A 24,882-nucleotide genomic window follows, 5' to 3' on the forward strand; every position below is an offset into this window, starting at 1 on the left:
CCAACACTCAGTGGGACCTGTGGATTCCCACCACTCCTTTCCATGCCTTAGAATAAGCCATCAGAACAAAAACAGAAACATAGACCAATGGAACAAGATAGAAAGCCCAGAGGTAAACCCACATACCTATGGTCAACTAATCTATGACAAAGGAGGCAAGGATATACAATGGAGAAAAGACAGTCTCTTCAATAAATGGTGCTGGGAAAACTGGACAGCTACATATAAAAGAATGAAATTAGAACACTCTCTAACACCATACACAAAAATAAACTCAAAATGGATTAGAGACCTAAATGTAAGACCGGACACTATAAGACTCTTAGAGGAAAACATAGGAAGAACACTCTTTGACATAAATCACAGCAAGATCTTTTTTGATCCACCTCCTAGAGTAATGGAGATAAAAACAAAAATAAACAAATGGGACCTAATGAAACTTAAAAGCTTTTGCACAGAAAAGGAAACCATAAACAAGATGAAAAGACAACCCTCAGAATGGGAGAAAATATTTGCAAACGAATCAACGGACAAAGGTTTAATCTCCAAAATATATACACAGCTCATGCAGCTCAATATTAAAAAAACAAACAACCCAATCCCAAACTGGGCAGAAGACCTAAACAGACATTTCTCCAAAGAAGACATACAGATGGCCAAGAAGCACATGAAAAGCTGCTCAGCATCACTGATTATTAGAGAAATGCAAATCAAAACTACAATGAGGTATCACCTCACACCAGTTAGAATGGACATCATCAGAAAATGTACAAACAACAAATGCTGGAGAGGGTGTGAGGAAAGGAACCCTCTTGCACTGTTGGTGGGAATGTAAATTGATACAGCCACTATGGAGAACAGTATGGAGGTTCCTTAAAAAACTAAAAATAGATTTACCATGTGATCCAGCAATCCCACTACTGGGCATATACCTAGAGAAAACCATAATTCAAAAAGACACATGCACCCCAGTGTTCATTGCAGCACTGTTTACATTAGCCAGGTCATGGAAGCAACCTTAATGCCCATCGACAGACGAATGGATAAAGAAGATGTGGTACACATATATACAATGGAATATTACTCAGCCATAAAAAGGAATGAAATTGGGTCATTTGTTGAGATGTGGATGGATCTAGAGACTGTCATACAGAATGAAGTTAAGTCAGAAAGAGGAAAACAGATATCGTATATTAATGCATATATGTGGAACCTAGAAAAATGGTACAGATGAACCAGTTTGCAGGGCAGAAATTGAGACACAGATGTAGACAACAAACGTATGGACACCAAGGGGGGAAAGCGACGGGGGGTGGGAGTGGGGATGTGATGAATTGGGAGATTGGGATTGACATGTATACCCTGATGTGTATAAAATAGATAACTAATAAGAACCTGCTGTATAAAAAAATAAATAAAATTAAATTTAAAAATTAAAAAAAAAAAAGAATAAGCCATCAGAGCAGCTCACTCCTACAATCTAGAGTCCCCACTGACAGGATGCTCTGGTTGCCCCACCCTCCTCACTAAGGTCCAGCCACATCAGCCTTCTTGTTCTGGACGTGCAGGCAGGCTCCCCTCAGGGCCTCTGCACTGCTCTTCTCCTGCAGGCAATGCACTTCCCTAGATGGTCCCAGGGCTCCAACCACTGCTTTGTCTACTGCCTACTCAAATGCCACCTCCACGTAGGGGCCTCTCCTGACCACCCTATGCAAAAGAGCACTCCCAACACTCTCTTTGTCCTTAACCTGCTTTAGTTTCCTTCATAGCCCTTATTACTACCTACATTGCAGTACAGCTCATTAACCACTCCTCTCTGTAACAGTCAACTCCATGACAACATGTTGATTCATTGCTGTGTTCCCAATGCCCAGAAGAGTGCCTGGCACTGTAGGAGACATGGCAAATATCTGTGAATGAATGAATGCTTGAAAAGAAACTGAGAAGTAGTGGTTGAGGAACACAAGGAGTGTGCTATCACAAAAGGAAGAGGAGAAAGTGTTTTAAGAAGCAGAATATCCATCCGTATCTAATGCTGATGATGATCAAGGGGATGAGGATGCACTACTGACCTGGATTTGGATGCTGATATTCTTCTCATTTATTGTTCTTCCCATTTATTGTAACTTTATTGTTATTGGTGTGATAGAGATTCATCTGCAAGGATGGTCATTGCAGCCTTGTGGGTAACAGCAGAACATTGAAACAAACAAGGGTGTATAGGCATCATTAACTTAAGGGTTGAATACATTATTCTTTTCCTTTTTTTCTTCCAGTTTTATTGAGATATAATTGACATACTACACTGTGTAAGTTTAGGGTATTCAGTATAATGGTTTAATCATGGAGTGATTACCACAATAAGTTTAGCGAACATCTATCATCTCATACAGGTACAAAATTAAAGAAATAGATAAAAAAATTTTTCCTGTGATGAGAACCCTTAGGATTTACTTTCTTAACAACTTTCATATGCAACATACAGCAGTGTTAGTTATATTTATCATGTTGTACGTCACATCCCTGGTACTTATTTATCTTATAAGGTTGAATAAATCATTACATCCATATCATGGAATATTATGCAGTCATCCAAAAAGGGAACTCTACAGTATTTTCTGGAAAGATGTCCAGATACATTAAATGAAGAAAGTAGGTTGGAATTCAGTTTATAGTACGATTCCTTTTTTGTTCGTTAGAAAAGATATGTATGTACTAAGAAAAAATTGGGATGGATAAACAATAAATTGTATCAGAAATTTTCTCTATGTGGGTTTGATGTTTGGGGAGATTTTCACTTCTTATTTTATACAGTTGTTTTTTAAGTGGTAGGATTATGGAAATTTTTTTTCTCTTTGCAGTTTGCACATATTTCCCAAGTAATCTTAAAAGAAAAGAAAGAAATAGGCTGATTTTATATCTATTTAAATAAATAGATGAAAAAAAAATTGAGGGTGAAGGTTGGAGGCTCTGGACCAGACAAGAGCCAGACATTCCAGAAGGGAAGTTCCAGACGTGAGTGGAATGCTTTCTGCTCATTTGCCCCTCCTCTGAATATATGGGAAGCCTCATACAGTTGGGCTGCTGGATGGCAACTGTCATGAAAGGGTACTGGTCTTGAGCTGGCTACCCTGTCTCTCCCACAGGGAGAACTTTCTGGAATGTACCAGTCCAGTGGTCCGTGAAGAGTTCTCTAGCTTATGTCAAAACTTAGTCACTGACACCATCACTTATTTTACTTAAACTTTTTTTCTCCCCAAGACACCTAGAGTCTGTGAAGTGCACTCTGAAGAGAACACAGCATGCAGACCCAGTTCTTCCTTCTTCTAGACGCATCATGTGTCCAGCTTCCTTGGACAACTGAGCAGAGGGACATACCTGGCTTGCCTACTAGAGATTTCACAGCAGAGCAAAATTCACCTTTTTCAATAGGTAAGTAAGAGTCAAAGTCATCCTCTCAAACAGATTTTCTTGGAAAATAGAGACTGGTAATTTATCCCATGGATTATATTTTTAAAAATTAAATTCCGCTTCAGTAATGAGAATTGATGACGGATGCTGATGTTCTTCCCTTTTTATGTTGTTAAAGAGTCAGGATGGAGGCCGGCTGTGTGTAGGAGAGTCAGCAAAATCTCTATCCTTTTCGCAGTCAGGCTTCTTGAGAAAGGAGTCCCTATTTGCTGTCCCTTCCTCACCGCTCTGCATCATGACTTGCTTCCTGTGGACTCTCACTGCCTGTCTCCATTTGCTCTCTCTCCTTGGTCACTTGAATGCCAGGAGACCATCTTGTGTCCCCAGGGCCCAGCTGGGCCCTCCCTGTACAAAGTATGCCCGGGGGGACCCAAGCTCTCACTCACCATCTGCCTTCACTTGGGTTGTTCCCTTTTGCCTGGACAGCTGTTACCTCATTTTTCTACCTTTTGTGACAAGCTCAGCTGTCTCTCCCTTGAAGAATCTTCACTGGCCACTCCTTCCCATCCACAGGGAGAGCGGGATCTTCCCCAGTCTGTGTCCCCCACAGCTGTGAGCAGACTTCAGGTACGAAGCTTCCGTGCTGTGTCATCACGTAGCTCATGTCTGCCTCTTCCGTTAGACTTCTGCATCCTTAGCTCCTAACCCAGTACTTGGGGTAGGGCAGGTGCCCAGCTCGTGTTGGCCGAATAAATGAATGAATGATTCCTGTGGGAATAGGAAAGGCAAAACCCACAATTTTGCTGGAGACTCAGTATCCTGATGATAAGAATACTGAAGAGCCACATACACCCAATCTCCCTACCCAGGTACCTTCCTGACCCCCCTTCTTCCAAGTCTACACAGAAGGTGGCTCAGGAGTTTTAAATCCCATTCCCAATTCTGTTTCTGACTCATTCCAGCCCTTTAAATTACTCACTTCCTGTCTCTGATGGCATTTGCTCGTTTATAAAGCAAGGTGACCCTTGAGGGATGATAACAACTGAGAGCTTATAAAAGATTTCAGAGCACCGTGAGCTGTGTAAATGCTTGACGTGGTTATGAATCAGTAAAGTGAGTGAGTGAGTGGAAACTGCTAAGCTCTCCCCTGCATAGCTGACTACTTTGTCTGTCAAATTCAAAAAAGTACTAGAACCACCCCAAGGGGAGAGAGTCTTGATAGTCACTCTTCCTCATGAGTAATTTCTTATGAGGAACAACAAATAAGACAAGAAGCCAGGATTCTGGATGATGGGGAAGTGGGGTGGAGAGGGGCTGTCTCTCTCCTTCTAATTCCCCTTTTCCGGTGTATTTAACTGTGTGCCTGCAAAGAGAATGATGCATAGATTATTAGTACCCAAAGGCAGTTCCTGTGAAGGGAAGAGAATTTATAAGTGTTGCAGTGACATTTCCTTCCAAGGGGTGCTGAGTGAATCCAAGGTCGTTGTGGATGTTTACCCCTTGATTTCCCCTGTGGAGAGGAGTGTCCACTCCAGCATCATTTCTCGGCATCTTAGCAACACTCTGAGGGTGGAGGAGGTCCTTCCCTTTCTTATCTAGTCAGGCCTGGGTGAGCGGTGAGTGCTGTTGGACCCCTGACCTCCCCCACAAAGAGTACGTTACAGATCAGAAATAATTAGCTGATTCATTCCATGGCCAGAGGAGCAAGGCAATGCCAGATGCTGATTAGCTTGGCATATAAACACATCGCTTCCCAGCAGTCAGGTCTGATGTTAATAAAAGCACTAAAAAATGACAAGCGGTCCGGGGAGTAAGGTTCCTTTTTTAGAACACGATTGGCTTCAGGCCTAAAAGTGAGGAACTTGATACGTCGGCTTTTTTCCTGTGCTTTCATAATAATGTATGGCATGCTGTCTAATATTATGGGTTTTAGTTAAGCCTTTTATCTTTCCAGTTGTGGGGAAAAAATGGCAGGGTGGGTGTGTCCCCCTGAAGGATGAAGATGGTGGGTTTTTCCCCGTCACCCTGTTAGGTGTTCAGAAGTCCCCTCTGCACTTACAAGTGCCCTGAGGGCCCTGTGGGTGAAGTCTATGCTGGTGGCAGGCCAGGGTGGGCCAACAACTCATCCTGCAGGCGCTGCTGGGAGTGAGGGAGGAACGGTCCCAGCACGTAAAGATTGGATGGTCCACAGCTGCAAGTTTGGGGCCTGGGCCTGTGCAGTTCTTATTGAAGTGAAAGGTTTTCATTCTCTCCTGGGAGAAGGGTCTGCCTTACCCTTGGGTTGGGTCAAATGCCTCCTTCCAATGCTGAAAAGACCAAAAAGCTGTAAAGCTGTATTCAGACATTCCTAAAAAGCTCAAATATTCGTATATAGCCACATATATAAAATATGCATACGCAGTGTATAACTGTTTACAATATGTGTATAGGTGTGCGTTGGTGTTATATATGTGTACATATATATACACACATACATATATATGCATTTTATACATATACATATATGTACGTGTGTGTGTATTCTCATATTCTCAAGGTGACACCATATCTTGAGAAACCCCTTCTCTAACCACATTTTTCCTGGGCAACATGGGAATCACCTCCTTAGTATCTGCTATCAAAGACTGTCAAATAGGATAAAAGCAATTCTTTCCAGCTTACAGTAGCATACATGAAATTAAAACTGGAATAGGCCAGGTGAGATTTTTTTATTCAATTTATATTTCATTTTGAAACTTAAATAGTATCTTGGAAAAACACTTCGAGTACACTGACTGGTGAGAGCCTGGGTTCGGTCTTCCAGCCTGGTGCTGTGATTATGCTTTGGGATGTGTCTACTGACATACGAAGTGGGTTGGGGACTATAACACCAAGAGACTCCCAACCCCCTTGTATCCAGTCCAGGGCTAAATGCCTGTACATTTGTAGATTCCACCTTTGTGACTAGATCCCAGAACACATTGCTGAGGCGGCCACCACTCCCATGACAAATATTGTACACTTAAAGAACCACAGCGAACTGAAGCTCAGTGAAGCACTAGGGGAAGGTCTCAGATCTGCAGAATGTTTAGGGACCTCTGTGATTGGTGGCCTCAAAACACTGCCAGTTTATTTACCTTTTACATTCTATGGGCATGATCCCAGAAGGCTGGTCCCCAAATGTAATCTGCCCCCATATTTTAAAGGGCAACTCTTTGCTCTGACAAAATTATTGGCCTCTTAGCTTTTTGGATATTCTGTCTAAAATTATAATGGTTTCCTTATTGGTAAACTTCAAGTCAACTTCTCAGGTTAATATTTTACATAGCAAGTAAGATCCTTGGACATGGCTATTATATGCATAAGCGCATTATACATTGAATTACTGTGAACAAATATGTTAGGAATTGCATACAATTGTGGTAGTTCTGGACTATGTCTTAGAGTCTATAGACAGGAATCGGTTATGAGCTGGGCTGCCGAGTTCAGTAGAAGCCCCCGGTGATTGAATATACTGAATAAATTTCTATAGAACCTGTTCCTAAATTCTTTTGACAGGTCAAGTAACAGTTTTTAATGTGAGACAGAGATGTATTCTCACCCCTCTCCTTTAAATTTATAGTTTAATGACTTGAAAACACACACACACACACACACACACACACACATCAGGGATAGCAAATAGGTGTCACTCTTCATGGAAATGCCATCTGATTGGTGGAGACCACTCTGAGTGCTGTATTTCAAAGAACTGTGAAATGGTCAATGGAAAAACATGGTAGTTGATTAGACATCCACTAAGGGCATGAGGAGTGGCAGGGGCTGAGGGTGATTTGCTGTATAGATATGGGGGCTCTTTTTGTGAGGAGAAGCTAATGTAGATGAAGAATCAAATATCACATCAACTTGGTGTTGAATATGTCGGGTATATTTTTATTTCATCCAAGTTTGTTAAAACAACTGCAGCAGGCATTCCGTACATAGTAATAGCCACCTCAAAACATCAAAAGTTCAACTAGAATTTGTGTAGTGAGTGTAAAACAAGTGACTCAATTTAAGGCAGGAAATGGGAAAGAAACTTGGTTAGTTCATCATAAGCTAGTTATATATGAAACAATTAACATTAAGTTGAATTCATATATTATCCCTAAACCCACATTTGCCATGTTTCATGATTTCCTACTACTAATCAAAACATGTTTCGCAAACCTTAACCTTCATAAACACAGGAAGTATGCATTTTAATTGGATAAAGATATACTTTATAGTAAAATAATTTTATAAGAGGGCCCTTATCTCTTTGCATTGGATAGCAGGGAACAAATCTGTGACTTGTGAAGGAAAACAGAGAAGAGTCAAATTTATATTCCTGAGACCTTTGCCTCAATCTGATTAGTTAGCAAGTAGTTTTCCTTGTAATTGTTTAGTTCACTAGGCCATAAATTCAGCTTCCTTATCAGCACAGAGCAAGGCATTTTATAGCACAGCATCCAGAATAAACAAAAGCACTTTAAGCCCAAGTGATTTGCTTCATAGTTTCCCTGTGAAAGAGTCATAATTAAAGTTGACTCTCTTCTTAAATAGTAGCTCACGTTTCTGATTGCCTATTTCCCTTTCTCAGAGAAGGGCTTGTATTATTCTATTCGTCTATAGAAAAAGAAAACAAATAACAAGATGCTTTCAGACAGCGATTCTAAATGCATTCAGAAATTGCATTGGGCTGCCAGTCACAGAGACCTGACTATAGTGACTTTAGCAAATTAGATTGTTTTCTCTGTCATCAGAGAAGGATGGACGTTGGCACATGTGCAGTGGCTCTGTGCACTGTCAATGACCCAGGCTCCTTGTGACTCTGTGCTCTTCCATCTTTGGTATGGGGCCCGCCTCTCAAACTTGACTCATGGTGCAAGATGGCAAGATGGAAGGAACTTCAGCAGCCATTGTGTCTCCATTCCAGGGAGGAAGTAGGAGGAAGAGGCTCTGGGTATTTTTCTAGATACCTTCTGAGAAGTCACGCTTAACAGCTGAACGAATTCCAGATGACTCTGGGCTTCGTCTCTCTCCATGGCCCTCAGCCACTGGATCAACTCTGCGTTAGGCTTGACACAGGGCACCAGTGCCTCGCCTCCTGCTTCCTGCCCGCACGTGGCGGCTCTGTTCTCCCAGCTTCGCCATCACCAACCTGGCCCGAGGAGCGCAGAGGCCACAGGACACCCAGGCTTGTGTGATTGGGAAGGCGGAGAGTTACTGCTCTGCGGTGAGGCTTTGGCTGAGGGGAAATGTCAGATTGACTGGTCTTAGAAGATCTTGGCCACTGCTATTGTGAAGTGACTCAACAGGCTGCAGAGCTGACCCATTTGCCCCAAAACACTCAGCCGTGTGGAGGAGCCTGGTTACCTGATGAAACTTACCCTCTCTGAGCCTCAGTTCATCTGTAAAATTCACAGATTGGTTGGGATGAATGAATAAGGTAATGGGCATGAAATGTGAACCACACAGCAAACGTGCAGTAAGTGGTCTCTATGATTACGAGTTTTCCATTCCCTGGCTTCAGTTCTAGAACATGAATCCCTTCTGCCATGGATGAAAGACTATAGTACAGCGGGATAATCTCAGCTGCAGTGCCTCTGCTCTCAGGAAAGATGTTCTTTCTGTGTTCAGTGCTGAAGCTCTAGTCCTGGCTCCTTTGTCAAAGCTGCAGTCAGTCCATCTCCCTACAAGAATTCAGGGGTAGTTCACGACACTGGCACTATTCTCTCTTTGTCAGCTTTGCTACAACAGATAATACCCAGGCTGCAGTATTTGGACAGTAAATTAATGCAGAATTAAGCACGCAGTCTCCGGGATCTCAATCACTGTGACTGCGGGGCTCCATGAGCTGGCCTGGCAGATAAGACCTTTCAGGTTCTGACTGCATTCAGGGTAGACCCTTGAGGACAGGCCTGCAGCTACCCAGTGACTGCCCTGTTACCACCTCTGGCTTCCTCAGAGCAGGACAGATAGTGGTCTGGCTGGTGGAGCAGGCCTTTAGAGTCAGATAATCCATCTGCATTTGAACAACGGTTCAGGCACTTACCAGCTGCGTGACCCTGTAGACGTCACTGAACACCTCTCCAGCTCAGTTTATTTGTTTTTTCATCTGGGAAGAAGGTGCTATGGCCTACGTGGAACATACATTCAAAAAATGATAACCACCATTATTAGTAAACTGGGTTCATTTTTGCTATATGTATGTGTATGTATATGTGTGTGTGTGTGTATATATATATATATATTAAAAGCAGATTTATTGAGGTTTAATTTGGATACAGTGAGATTAATTCATTCATTTTAAGTGTATGGTTTGAGGAGTTTAGGCAAATGTGTATCCATGTAATCACCACCACAATAAAGACATGGAACATTTTTATCACCACCCCCCAAGCTTTCTTTGTGCCTCTCTGTAGTCCATCCCTGGCCTCAGACAATCAGTGATTTGCTATCATTATAGTTTTTACCTTTTCTAGAATTACATAAAAATGGAATCATATGCTATTAGTCTTTTGTGTCTGGCTTATTTCTCCTTGAATAATGTTTTTGAGATTTATCTATTCTATGTGTATATTAGTAGTTTGTTTCTATTTATTGCTGAATAGAATTCTGTTAAACAGTTGATGGACTTTTGGGATATTTCCAATTTAGGGCTATAATTAACAATGCTGCTATGAACATTCATATACAGTATGTGCACATATGCTTTAATTTCTCCTGGGTAAATACCTAGGACTGGAATTACTAGGTCATATGTTATGTTGAATTTGATGAAACAAACAAACAAACTACCAGCTGTCTTCCAAGTGCCTCTACCATTCTGCCCTTCCACCAACAACACATAAGATTTAGAGTTGCTTTAACGCCTCACCAGTACTTGGTATTGTCATTTCTTTTAATTTCAGCTGTTGTAATATGTGGACAGGGATATCTCATAGAGGTTTTAATTTTTTATTTCTCCGATAACTAGTGATGCTGAGTATCTTTTCGTGTGCTCATCGGCCATTAGTATATCTTCTTTCATGAAATGCCCAATTTTTTGTCCATTTTAAAATTGGATTGTCTTCTCATTGTTGTGCTAGTATGGATCTATTTCTGGACTCTATTCTTTTCCACTGGTCCAAATGCCTATGCTTATGCCAACGCGATACTGACGTAGATTTATCATAAGTATGAGGTCAGACAGTGTAAGTCTTCTAACTGTTCTTTTCCAAAGTATTTTGGTATTTCTAGGTCCTTTTCATTCCCAAATAAATTTTAGAATCAGCTTGTGATTTTTTACACAGTGTCTGCTGGGGTTTTGATGGAGATTGCATTGAGTGGATAGGTTAATTTGAGGAGAAATAGCATCTTAATGAGATTGAATCTTCCAATTCACAACATGATACATTTACCCTTTTATTTAGGTCTTCTTTAATTTCTCTCAGTAATGTTTTGTAGTTTTCAATATAAAGATATTGTGTAAGTTTGATCAAATGTATTCCTAAGTATTTTGGTTTTTTGGTGTTACTATACATGGATTTTTTTCTAAATTTCATTTTCTGGTTGTTCCTTGCTGATACATGGAAATGCAATTGATCTTTGTATGTTGACCTCGATCCTTGTGACCTTACTAAATTCGCTTATTAGTTCTAGTAGCAGTTTTGTAGATTCTTTGGGATTTTATATATACATGATATGATTATCTAAAAATACAGGCAATCTAATTTCTTTCCAAACTGCATGCTTTGGTTTCCTTTTCTTGCCCGCTGCATTGACAAGGACTTCCAGTAAGTTGCTGAATAGAGAAATAAGGGGAGCAGACATCCTTGCCTTGTTACTGATTTTAAGCAGAAAGCATTCAGTCCTTCACCGTTAAGAACAATGTCAGTTGTAGGAGTCTCATAACTTCTGTTCACCAGGTTGAGGAAATCTCCTTCTATTTCTAGTTTGCTTAGAACTTTTATCATGAATGTGTGTTTAATTTTGTTAAATAGATTATCTATATTGGTTGAGATAATCATAAGGTTTTCCTACTTTACTTGATTAATATGGTGAATTATATTAATTGATTTTCAGATGTTAAACTAACCTTGCATTCCTAAAATAAAATTTACTTGATTTTAATGCATTATTCTTTGTATATATTGCAGAATTTGGTTTGCTAATATATATATATATATATATATATATATATTTTTTTTTTTTTTTTTCTCCCCCCCAGTATGCGGGCCTCTCACTGTTGTGGCCTCTCCCGTTGCGGAGCACAGGCTCCGGACGCGCAGGCTCAGCGGCCATGGCTTACGGGCCTAGCCGCTCGGCGGTATGTGGGATCTTCCTGGACCGGGGCACGAACCCGCGTCCCCTGCATCGGCAGGTGGACTCTGCCACTGCGCCACCAGTGAAGCCCTGCTAATATATTTTTTAAGGAATTTTGTATTTATATTCATGAGTGATATTCTTTTCTTATAATATCTTTGAGTGTTTTTGGTATCAGTAATATGGGTTAATAAAATAAGTTGGGAAGTGTGGTAAGCTAAATAAGGTCCTCAGAGATATATCCAGGCCCTAATCCCTAGAATCTCTGATTGTCATCTTATATATAAGTAGAATTTTGCCAATTTGATTAACTTTCTTGAAATGCAGAGATTATCTTGGATTATAAAGATTGTCTCTAAATGCAATCGTTAAGTGTCTTTACAAGTAAGAGGCAGAGGGAGATTTCACACAGATGGAAAAGGAGATGGTATACAGAAGAGGAGGGAGGCAGTGAGACCATAGAAGCATAGATTGGAGTAACAGGGCCACATGCCAAGGAATGCTGGCAGCCACTAAAAGCTGGAAGAGTGAAGAAAAGGATTCTACCTAGAGCTTTTGGAGGGAGTGCAGCCCAGCTGACACCTTGATCTTGGCCCAGTGATGCTTATTTGGATTTCTGGCATCCAGAATTGTGAGGGGAATAAATTTCTGTTGTTTTAAGCCAGCAACTTTATGGTAATTTGTTGCACCAGCCTTAGGAAACAAATAGAGGACGTGTTCTCTTCTATATATTCTGAAAGATTCTGTGTAGGATTTGTATTATTTCTTCTTTAAATGTTTCTTAGAATTCACCTGTGAAGTTCTCCTGGCACACATTTTCTTAATGCAAAGGATGCAAATTGTACTTTCAATTTTAAAGCATTAATATAGAACTATTTAGGTTCTCTATTTCATCCTGAGATAGTTTTGGTTATTTGTGTCTTTCAAAGACTTTTTCTACTTCCTCTATATGGTTGAGTTTATTGGCATAAAGTTATTAATTTTTTAAACATCTTTATTGGAATATAATTACTTTACATTGTTGTGTTAGTTTCTGCTGTATAACAAAGTGAATCAGCTATACATATACATATATCCCCATATCCCCTCCCTCTTGCATCTCCCTCCCACCCTCCCTATCCCACCCCTCTGAGTGGTCACAAAGCACCGAACTGATCTCCCTGTGCTATGTGGCTGCTTCCCACTAGCTATCTATTTTACATCTGGTAGTGTATATATGTCCATGCCACTCTCTCACTTCTTCCCAGCTTATCCTTGCCTCTCCCTGTGTCCTCAAGTCCATTCTCTATGTCTGCATCTTTATTCCTGTCCTGCCCCTAGATTCTTCAGAACCATTTTTTTTTAGATTCCATATATGTGTGTTGGCATACGGTATTTGTTTTTCTCTTTCTGACTTACTTCACTCTGTATGACAGACTCTAGGTCCATCCACCTCAATACAAATAACTCAATTTCGTTTCTTTTTATGGCTAAGTAATATTCCATTGTATATATGGGCCACAGCTTCTTTATGCATTCGTCTGTCAGTGGACACTTAGGTTGCTTCCATGTCCTGGCTATTGTAAATAGTGCTTCAGTGAACATTGTGGTACATGACTCTTTTTGAATTATGGTTTTCTCAGGGTATATGCCCAGGAGTGGGATTGCTGGGTCATATGGACGTTTTATTTTTAGTTTTTTAAGGAAACTCCATACTCTTCTCCATAGTGGCTGTATCAATTTACATTCACACCAACAGTGCTAGAGGGTTCCCTTTTCTCCACACCCTCTCCAGCATTTACTGTTTGTAGACATTTTGATGATGGCCATTCTGACAGGTGTGCGGTGACACCTCATTGTAGTTTTGATTTGCATTTCTCTAATGATTAGTGATATTGAGCATCCTTTCATGTGTTTGTTGGCAATCTGTATACGTTCTTTGGAGAAATGTCTATTTATGTCTTCTGCCCATTTTTGGATTGGGTTGTTTGTTTTTTTGATATTGACCTGCATGAGCTGCTTATATATTTTGGAGATTAATCCTTTGTCAGTTGCTTCATTTGCAAGTATTTTCTCCAATTCTGAGGGTTGTCTTTTTGTCTAGTTTATGGTTTCCTTTCCTGTGCAAAATCTTTTAAGTTTCATTAAGTCCCATTTGTTTTTTTTTTTTTTTTAATTTCCATTTCTCTAGGAGGTGGGTCAAAAAGGATCTTGCTGTGATTTATGTCATAGAGTGTTCTGCCTATGTTTTCTCTTTTCCTCTAAGAGTTTTATAGTGTCTCGCCTTACATTTAGGTCTTTAATCCATTTTGAGTTTATTTTTGTGTACGGTGTTAGGGAGTGTTCTAATTGCATTCTTTTACATGTAGCTGTCCATTTTTCCCAGCGTCACTTACTGAACAGGCTGTCTTTTCTCCATTGTATATTCTTGCCTCCTTTATCAAAGATAAGGTGACTGTATGTGCATGAGTTTATCTATGGGCTTTCTATCCTGTTCAATTGATCTATATTTCTGTTTTTGTGGCAGTTCCATACTGTCTTGATTACTGTAGCTTTGTAGTATAGTGTGAAGTCAGGGAGCCTGATTCTTCCAGCTCCATTTTTCTTTCTCAAGATTGCTTTGGTTATTCAGGGTCTTCTGTGTTTCCATAAAAATTGTGAAATTTTTTGTCCTAGTTCTGTGTAAAATGCCATTGGTAGTTTGATAGGGATTGCATTGAATCTGTAGATTGCTTTGGATACTATAGTCATTTCCACAATGTTCATTCTTTCAATCCAAGAAACAAATCCAAGTTTTCTGCATACAGGTGTTTTGTCTCCTTACGTAGGTTTATTCCTAGGTATTTTATTCTTTTTGTTGCAATGGTAAATGGGAGTGTTTTCTTAATTTCTCTTTCAGATTTTTCATCATTAGTGTATAGAAATGCAGGAGATTTCTTTGCATTAATTCTGTATCCTGCTATTTTACCAATTTTATTGATTAGCTCTAGTAGTTTTCTGGTAGCATCTTTAGGATTCCCTATCATGTCATCTGCAAACAGTGACAGTTTTACTTCTTCTTTTCTGATTTGGATTCCTTTTATTTCTTTTTTGGCTCTGATGCCGTGGCTAAAACTTCCAAAACTATGTTAAATAATAGTGGTGAGAGTGGGCAGCCTTGTCTTGTTCCTGAACTTACTGGAAATGGTTTCAGTTTTTCACCATTGAGAACGATATTGGCTGTGGGTTTGTCATATACATCCTTTATTATGTTGAGATAAGTTCCCTCTATGCCTACTTTCTGGAGGGTTTTTATCATAAATGGGTGTTGAATTTTGTCGAAAGCTTTTTCTGCATCTCTTGAGATAATCATATGGCTTTTCTCCTTCAATTTGTTAATATGGTGTATCACATTGATTGATTTGCATATATTGAAGAATCCTTGCAACCTGGGATAAACCCCACTTGATCATGCTGTATGATCCTTTTAATGTGCTGTTGGATTCTGTTTGCTAGTATTTTGTAGAGGGTTTTCACATCTATGTTCATCAGGGATATTGGCCTGTAGTTTTCTTTTTTTGTGACATCTTTGTCTGATTTTGGTATCAGGGTGATGGTGGCCTTGTAGAATGAGTTTGGGAATGTTCCTCCCTCTGCTATATTTTGGAAGAGTTTGAGAAAGATAGGTCTTAGCTCTTCTCTAAATGTTTGATAGAATTCGCCTGTGAAGCCATCTGGTCCTAGGCTTTGGTTTGTTGCAAGATTTTTAATCACAGTCTCAGTCTTAATTTCAGTGCTTGATATTGGTCTGTTTATATTTTCTATTTCTTCCTGGTTCAGTCTCGGAAGGTTGTGCTTTTCTAAGAATTTGGCCATTTCTTCAAGGTTGTCCATTTTATTGGCATAGAGTTGCTTGTAGTAATCTCTCATGATCCTTTGTATTTCTGCAGTGTCAGCTGTTACTTCTCCTTTTTCATTTCTAATTCTATTGATTTGAGTCTTCTCCCTTTTTTTCTTGATGAGTCTGGCTAATGGTTTTCAATTTTGTTTATCTTCTTAAAGAACCAGCTTTTAGTTGTATTGATCTTCGCTATCGTTTCCTTCATTTCTTTTTCATTTATTTCTGATCTGATCTTTATGATTTCTTTCCTTCTGCTAATCTTGGGTTTTTTTTGTTGTTGTTGTTCTTTCTCTGATTGCTTTAGGTGTAAGGTTAGGTTGTTTATTTGAGATGTTTCTTGTTTTTTGAGGTAGGAGTGTACTGTTTTTGTTGCATCCCATAGGGTTTGGGTAGTCATGTTTTCATTGTTATTTGTTTCTAGGTATTTTTTGATTTCCTCTTTGATTTCTTCCGTGATCACTTGGTTATTTAAGTAGTGTATTGTTTAGCCTCCAGGTGTTTGTATTTTTTACAGATCTTTTCCTGTAATTGATATCTAGTCTCATAGCATTGTGGTCGGAAAAGATACTTGATAGGATTTCAATTTTCTTAAATTTACCAAGGCTTGATTTGTGACCCAAGATATGATCTATCCTGGAGAATGTTCCATGAGCAGTTGAGAAGAAAGTGTATTCTGTTGTTTTTGGATGGAATGTCCTATAAATATCAATTAAGCCCATCTTGTTTATGTGTCATTTAAAGCTTGTTTTCCCTTATCTATTTTCATTTTGGATGATCTGTCTATTGGTGAAAGTGGGGTGTTAAGTCCCCTACTATGATTGTGTTACTGTCGATTTCCCCTTTTATGGCTGTTAGCATTTGCCTTATGTATTGAGGTGCTCCTATGTTGGGTGCATAAATATTTACAATTGTTATATCTTCTTCTGGGTTGATCCCTTGATCATTATGTAGTGTCCTTCTTTGTCTCTTCTAATAGTCTTTATTTTAAAGTCCATTTTGTCTGATATGAGAGTTGCTACTCCAGCTTTCTTTTGATTTCCATTTGCATGGAATATCTTTTTCCATCCCCTCAGTCTGTATGTGTCCCTAGGTCTGAAGTGGGTCTCTTGTAGACAGCATATGGACAGGTCTTGTTTTTGTATTCATTCAGCCAGTCTATGTCTTTTGGTTGGAGCATTTAATCCATTTACATTTAAGGTAATTATTGATATGTATGTTCCTATTACCATTTTGTTAATTGTTTTAGGTTTGTTTTTGTAGGTCTTTTCTTTCTCTTTTTCTTTTTTTACATCTTTATTGGAGTATAATTGCTTTACAATGGTGTGTTAGTTTCTGCTTTATAACAAAGTGAATCAGTTATACATATACATGTGTTCCCATATCTCTTCCCTCTTGCGTCTCCCTCCCTCCCACCCTCCGTATCCCACCCCTCTAGGTGGCCACAAAGCACCAAGTTGATCTCCCTGTGCTATGCGGCTGCCTCCCACTAGCTATCTATTTTACGTTTGGTAGTGTATATATGTCTATGCCACTCTCTAACTTTGTCACAGCTTACCCTTCCCCCTCCCCATATCCTCAAGTCCATTCTCTAGTAGGTCTGTGTCTTTATTCCTGTGTTACCCCTAGGTTCTTCATGACATTTTTTTTTTCTTAGATTCCATATATATGTGTTAGCATACAGTATTTGTCTTTCTCTTTCTGACTGACTTCACTCTGTATGACAGACCCTAGGTCCCTCCACCTCACTACAGATAACTCAATTTCGTTTCTTTTTATGTCTGAGTATTCCTTCTCTTGTGTTTCCTGCCTAGAGAAGCTCCTTTACCATTTGTGGTAAAGCTGGTTTCGTGGTGCTGAATTCTCTTAGCTTTTGGTTGTCAGTAAAGGTTTTAATTTCTCCGTCGAATCTGAATGAGATCCTTGCTGGGTAGAGTAATCTTCGTTGTAGGTTTTTCCCTTTCATCACTTTAAATGTGTCCTGCCACTCCCTTCTGGCCTGCAGAGTTTCTGCTGAAAGATCAGCTGTTAACCTAATGGGGATTCCCTGGTATGTTATTTGTTGCTTTTCCCTTTCTGCTTTTAATATGTTTTCTTTGTATTTAATTTTTGATAGTTTGATTAATATGTGTCTTGGCATATTTCTCCTTGGATTTATCCTAAATGGGACTGTCTGCGCTTCCTGGACTTGATAGACTATTTCCTTTCCCATATTAGGGAAGTTTTCAACTATAATCTCTTGAGATATTTCCTCCGTCCCTTTCTTTTTCTCTTCTTCTTCTGGGACCCCTGTAATTCGAATGTTGGTGCGTTTAATGTTGTCCCAGAGGTCTCTGAGGCTGTCCTCAGTTCTTTTCATTCTTTTTTTCTTTATTCTGCTCTGCAGTAGTTATTTCCACTATTTTATCTTCCAGGTCACTTATCCATTCTTCTGCCTCAGTTATTCTTCTATTGATTCCTTCTAGAGAATTTTTAATTTCATTTATTGTGTTGTTCATCATTGTTTGTTTGCTCTTTAGTTCTTCTAGGTCTTGTTAAACGTTTCTTGTATTTTCTCCATTCTATTTCCAAGATTTTGGATCATCTTCACAATATCATTACTCTGAATTCTTTTTCAGGTAGACTGCCTATTTCCTCTTCATTTGTTTGGTCTGGTGGTCTTCTGCCTTGTTCCTTCATCTGCTGTGTGTTTCTCTGTCTTCTCATTTTGCTTAAATTACTGTGTTTGGGGGTCTCCTTTTTGCAGGCTGCAGGTTCGTAGTTCCCGTTGTTTTTGGTGTGTACCCCCAGTGGCTAAGGTTCTTTCAGTGCGTTGTGTAGACTTCCTGGTGGAGGGGACTGGTGCCTGTGTTCTGGTGGATGAGGCTGGATCTTGTCTTTCTGGTGGGAAGGACCACGTCCAGTGGTGTGTTTTGGGGTGTCTGTGGACTTAGTATGATTTTAGGCAGTCTCTCTGCTAATGGGTGGGGTTGTGTTCCTGTCTTGCTAGTTGTTTGGTGTGGGGTGTCCAGCACTGGAGCCTGCTGGTTGTTGAGTGGAGCTGGGTCTTAGTGTTGAGTTGGAGATCTCTGGGAGAGCCCTCACCGATGGAGATTACGTGGGACCAGGAGGTCTCTGGTGATCCAGTGTCCTGAACTTGGCTCTCCCACCTCCGAAGCTCAGTCCTGACACCCAGTCAGAGCACCAAGACCTCTTTCAGAAGTGCTGGTCCTTGGAGGTTGTCTGAAGTGCTAGTTGAAGAAGAAGAAGTTCTAGTCTTGGCAGAGCAAGCAGAGTTTCAGGCTTCGGCAGAAATGAAGAATGCCCATAAAGTTATTAATAATATTTCCTATCATCCTTTTAATTTCTGTAGGTTCTGTGGTAAGGTCCTCTCTTTCATTCCTGATATTGGTAATTTGTTTCTTTTCTCTTTTATTCTTGATCAGTGTGGGTAGATGTATATCAATTTCATTAATCTTTTCAAAGAACTTTATTTTATTGATTTTATCTATTGTTTAATTTTTAACTTTCTGATATTATTTCCTTTCTTTTACTTATTTTGTGCTTTACTGACTTTTTTTAGCTTTTAAAAGGGGAATTTTAGATATCTGATTTTAGGCTTTTTTTCATTTCTATTATAAACATTGGAAACTATCAATTTTCCTATAAGCACTTCTTTAGCTAAATCCCATAAGTTTTGATATCTTGTGTTTTCAGTTTAATTTAGCTCTGAATATCTTCTAATTTGTTTTTTGACTTATTTCTCTGATCTTTGGGTTATTTAGAAGTACATTGCTTAATTTCCAAATATATGGATATAGTCCAGATATATTTTGTTATTAAGTTCTAATATTTTTCTGTTGTGGGTCATAAGACACATGCTATGTGAGTTCAATATTTTTATATTTACTGAGATTATTTTTTTGTCCCGGCATATGGTCTATCTTGGTGAATGTTTCACATTCACTTGAAAATACTGCTGTTGTTAGGTGGAGCATCAATAAATGTCAATTTGGTCACATTGGTTGGTAGTTTTGTTCAAGTTTTCTGTATTTTTACTGATTTTATGTCTGCTTGTTCTATCAGTTACTGAGAAAGGAGTGTGGAAAACTTGGCTCTGACTGTTGTCTGTTTCAGTTTAGACAGCTTTAGCTTTATGTATTATGCAGCTCTTTTATTAGGTGTCATACATGTATGATTGTTATATCTTAACCTTTTCCTGTCTCTGGAAAGTTTCCTTGTCTTAAAGTCTATCTTGTCTGATATTTATAGAGTCTCTTCATCTTTCTTATGCTTACTGTTTGCATGATATGTTTTTTTCATCATTTTACTTTCAGTTTTTTTTTAATCTCTGTATTTTAAATCCTTCTGTGATAGACAGCATACAGCTGAGTGTTGCTTTTTATATAGTCTGAATATCTCTATCTTTTGATCAGAGTGTTTAGTCTATTCCATTCAATGTAAATTAATTATGCAGTTGAATTTAGGTCTACCATTTTGTCATTTGTTTTCAACTTACATCATCTCTTTTTGTTCCTCTGTAACTCCTTTCCTGTCTTCTTTTTTGTACATGAAATGTTTTTAGTAAAATTTTAATTCATCTATTGGCTTTTTAGGTATATTTCTTTGCATTTAGTGCTTGCTCTAGGGATTATACCATGCATCTTTTATTTATCACAACTTACTTCAGTTACAATAGGAATCATGCATCAGTACATGGATCGACACACGTTTGTATTTTAATACTCCTTTTGGTTTTTATTTGATGAAATGCTGTTAATTTTTTTTTAATAGATGCTAGTTTTGTAGCAGAATGGTTGACCTCTTTTAAATGTGAACTTACTGAGGCATTTGCCAAGAGAAAGTCTGAGGAGAAAATTAGAATGGGGGTTGTGGTACGACATCATACATGTAGATTATAAAAGGCAGAGGGGCTTCAGAGGGGTTGTGGCTGATGGAAAATGGAAGAGAGAAACGTTGTTCCAGAAGGTAGGACAGATCTGAGGTTCAACCATCCATGAGCTATGGCTTCTGAAAGATAAGGAAAATTAGAGAGTGGGTGGGTGGGTCATATTTGGAAACTCAGTTGAGCCACTTTTTAAATTAGGAGATAAAATTACCAAAAAATGTGTCAATATGGAAAAGTATATTTTACTAGGACCTTGACTACTTTACACCTGAGGGTAAGCTGAGCTAGAAAAGCCAGTGAATATTCTTCTATATTCTCTGTAGAAAAAAATAGAATCAAATGAAATAAATAAACAAAAAGGAATGAGTGGAACTAGAATGTTGCCCTAATTAAGAAATCTATAATGGTTATTAGCCTCTCTTTAAAGATGAGAAAAATGACTCTTCATGTTTTTGCATAGTACTGTATATAAATTTAGGGTAAATTAACAAATTCTTCTTTGTTATAAAAAAAATTTCCCCTGTAAAACACTAGCAAGTGAATTGTGCTCCACCCTGGTTTTTTTTATGTTTGTCTCTTCCTGTGGAAAGTCTTAACTATTGCACCTGTTCTGCTTCTCAAAAAAGCATCTTTAATCACCCGGCAGATGTGCCAGTGGCAAAGGAAAACATGAAGTCTTGAGCAGCTCATTAGATGAACCCTAGGATATGATTAGTTACATTTAATTCCAAAGTCCCTTGTATTATATTTCTCTGTAAGGGCTGTTGCAATATAGTTTTTATGAACTAGAAGGTTGTCTTATCTTGGAAAATTTTAATATTTTATCTTGTCCTTTAATATGCCTGCAAAGGTATTTAAAGAGTTGAGTAAAAATTATACGTATTAGGATGATGAAAAATGTTTTAACTGCTTTAAATGATTTAAATCATTAGAGGTAAATTCGGAAAGATAAAATTAATAAAGAAGCCCAGATATGCTGCCATGTGGTTCTGACCTGGTTGAAACTGGGCATGGTGATATTCCAGAATTCAGTGGTTGACAGTTGAGTGTAATCAGCTGCCTCATGTAGCCCAGGACTCCCAAGGTTTATCAGCCAGTGGCACTCAGGGGGGTCATCTCAATTTTTCATCATCTCCTGCCCTAACCTGCTAACAGAGAACCTCCCACCCTTGCAAATTCCTCCCAAAGTATGTTTGGGTGTTTCTGGGGGTTTCACACGTGTGTTCCTGAATGAGCCTTCTCCTAAGTATGCCATGCCCTCTTCTCTTCTATGTCAAAGCCTGTTATAGATGTGCAGGGAGGGAAGGGAGGATGCCCTCTTCCAGCCCATATCACACTCTGTGAGTCTTGGTGGAATGCAGGGCTACTTGTACTCTCCGTGCTTTATAGAAGCTGTAGGGAAACAGCTCTTTCATATTCCTTGTAGTCCTCTCTCTTTCTGGTACGCAGTCCAGGAAGATGAACATGGGAGAGTTTGTAGGACATATACTGCTGTAATCTAAATAGCTGTTCTCAGTTTCTGAGGACAGATTACTTGGCCAAGTGGGATGTTTCTAGCCTCTTGGCGCCTTAAGGGGAATTCTGTACAGTTAGCCTCTCTGCTCTGGGAAGGCAGAGGCCATACCTGTCTTGTTCATCTCTGTGTCGCCACAGAGTAGGCAAATAATAAAAACTTGATATCTCTCTGCCTGGGGCTCTTAGGTCTTTCAGCAAATAGAATTCTTTGGGGGCTGGCTCTGCAAGTTTGCCAGAGTTTCCCAAATTCCATCTTAGGTACAAGACAGAACCCTCACTACATCTAAAATAGCTCCTGAAATATCTTACTGTAGTTACTTTGGGCTAAATTGCCCTCTTCCTAAAGAGCTTGGGAATTGTGACAAAATTTCATTGCCCATATTGATAACGTTTCAACTCAGGCATCTCTTGATTTCCGTCATTTTGTTTTCGGTTTAATTATAGACTAATGTGGGCATTTCAGCGATTTGATCATGATGAAATGATTTCCTTTTCCCTTTTGCCACTAACAAACTGCATTGGTCTAGGCTTGCCAGAGAAAACACAAGACATAGTTAAATTTTAATTTCTGGTAAATATAATGAACAATTTTTTAGTAGTATTAAGTCCCATGCATTTGGGCAATGGTCTCGTATTTATACTAAAATTTATTTATTGTTTATCTGAAATACAGTCCTGTTTTTCTTTTTCTTTTTTTCTGAACAAATCATTTCTCTTTTCTGTGTTTCTGCTTCTTCATCTATAAAGTGAAGTATCAACCTGTGTACCTCCTTAATCTGAAGCTCAAATGACATTAGGTACATTGATGTTCTTTGATAAGTAAGAATTTGCCATAAAAATGTGAGACATTCCCAGCCATTCATTCAACAAATGTTCATTGAGTATCTGCTATTTTCTCTGGCTGGTGTTAGCACACATTTGCTAATAGTGGATTCAAAACAAGTGGAAGACAGGTTTAGCTTTTAAGGAGCTTTCTAGATACCTAAGAAGACAAGCTCCATGGTCTTTTTAACACTACGGAAGATGAACAAGTTAGTGCAAGGTAGTGAGAACTGTGGTGTAACATCCTAGAGGATGCTGAGAACAGAGTCTTCAGTTGGACCCAAAGACTTAATGGATCCTTGCTGGGAATGGATTCCTTGCTGGCATACTCAGCAACCCTGTGAGCGCCCCTGTAGAATGCCAGAAACAAAGGAAGCGTTAGGAAGTCCAGAAGCAAGGCTTTAAAACAAGGAGGGAATTGCCCCTGTAGCATAATTTCTGAGCCAGTTTCCAAGTTCTAATGTGAGTTAATATTTTTAATTTGAATTTGAACTTAAATAATACCTTTGGAAAACATACTAACATAATGTTCTGTTCAAATGAGAAAAGCCTCTAGTATCCCATATAATCCATCTCCTAAGATCTCCTAAGTACATATTCAATATGGAAGATTCTATTTTTTCATTCATTCAGTCATTCATTTATTATTCACATATCAAGCATCTGCTATGTACCAGGCAGTGTGCTAGGAATATAGAATATTCAGAGATATAAAATAAGCTATCTCATTGAGGTGCTCTCTTCACATGCTTCTGTAAGTGGACCCTGAGATCTTGTTTAGAGGTTCTAGTAGAACAGATAAGTTTTGAGTGTGCCCTTGACCTAGGAGCCCTCTTTCTTGCTGTGGGAGGAATATCTTTTCTCAATGAACCTAATGTTTGGGTAGGATCACGTGATCCAGATTAGCTGACTAACTCTGGTCTCCAAAAAACTGAGTGAGGTGATAGCCAGATAACCCTTATTTCTTAAAACAAATCAAAGCCTAGTGGGGAAGACAGACATGTGATGCATAGAGTTAATAGTTGGATGAGGGGATTGTGTAAGGTGCAACAGAAGCAGAAGAGAAAGTGGCAGAGGGGGGTTTCTGGTTGGCATCTTAGAGTAGGTGGCCCTGGGTTTTAGAAGAGCTGGGAGCTCACCAGGGTGTGAACGTGGGAGAGCATTGCTGGCGGGATGAACATCTTGTGCCTCTGAATAGCATTTATCACATTCTGCCTTATGGCTTCTACCTTCCTGCCTCAGACTGCGGGCTCCTCCAGGCCTGAGAGGGCTGTGTCTTCATTGTCTTTGCATCCCATCATCTAGCAGAATGTTTTTCAAATAGCTATTTGAGCTCGATGGACTAAAGTTGCACTGAAAACCTTTTCAAATAGACTTCGTAATGGTGAGCTGGTATATGCAGAACATTCCCTACTCAATATGAATAGGCAGTGTGAAGTCAAAGACTGGTTCAAACCCTGGTCCAAACTCATTGGGTCATATAATCTTGAGCATGACACCCTCCCTGAAACTTTTCCTTATAAGAAAAATGAGAAAAATATTATCTAAAATATTTAAAATATTATCTAAATATTTTAATATTTAAAATATTATTTTAAAGTTGTTAAAATATTAACAACTTTATATGTTGTTTTGAAGACTGAATGAGATAATGTGTGTGATGTGACTGGCAAAATCATTGACATTTTGTTCCATATTAATTCCCCATACCCACTTATAATATGCTTTTTAAGCTGACTTGGAATTTAGTTGCTACATTTGTTGGCAGAAAAATGTAAGGACCTGGAATATAGCCCATCAAAGAAGAAAAATTCTACTAGTGTGAAAAATAATCATGTTTATAGTTTCATACACATTCATACACATTACTATGTATCCACATATTGCAAATAAATTGTGTTTTGATGATTCTCTCAGGGAAGATTCTTCAGTTGGTTGATGGTTATACATGAGTCCCAAATGTGTTCTGGTGAGGCAGCATCTGGAAATCAGGAGGCTATTTACAGGATGCCATGAGCATTTTAAATGTTAGATTTAAAAATACCGAATATATATTTTGCTGCAGAATCCTTATAGATAAATA

The sequence above is a fragment of the Globicephala melas genome, chromosome 18, assembly GCF_963455315.2.
Source record: "Globicephala melas chromosome 18, mGloMel1.2, whole genome shotgun sequence".
In the NCBI taxonomy this organism is placed as follows: Eukaryota; Metazoa; Chordata; class Mammalia; order Artiodactyla; family Delphinidae; genus Globicephala; species Globicephala melas.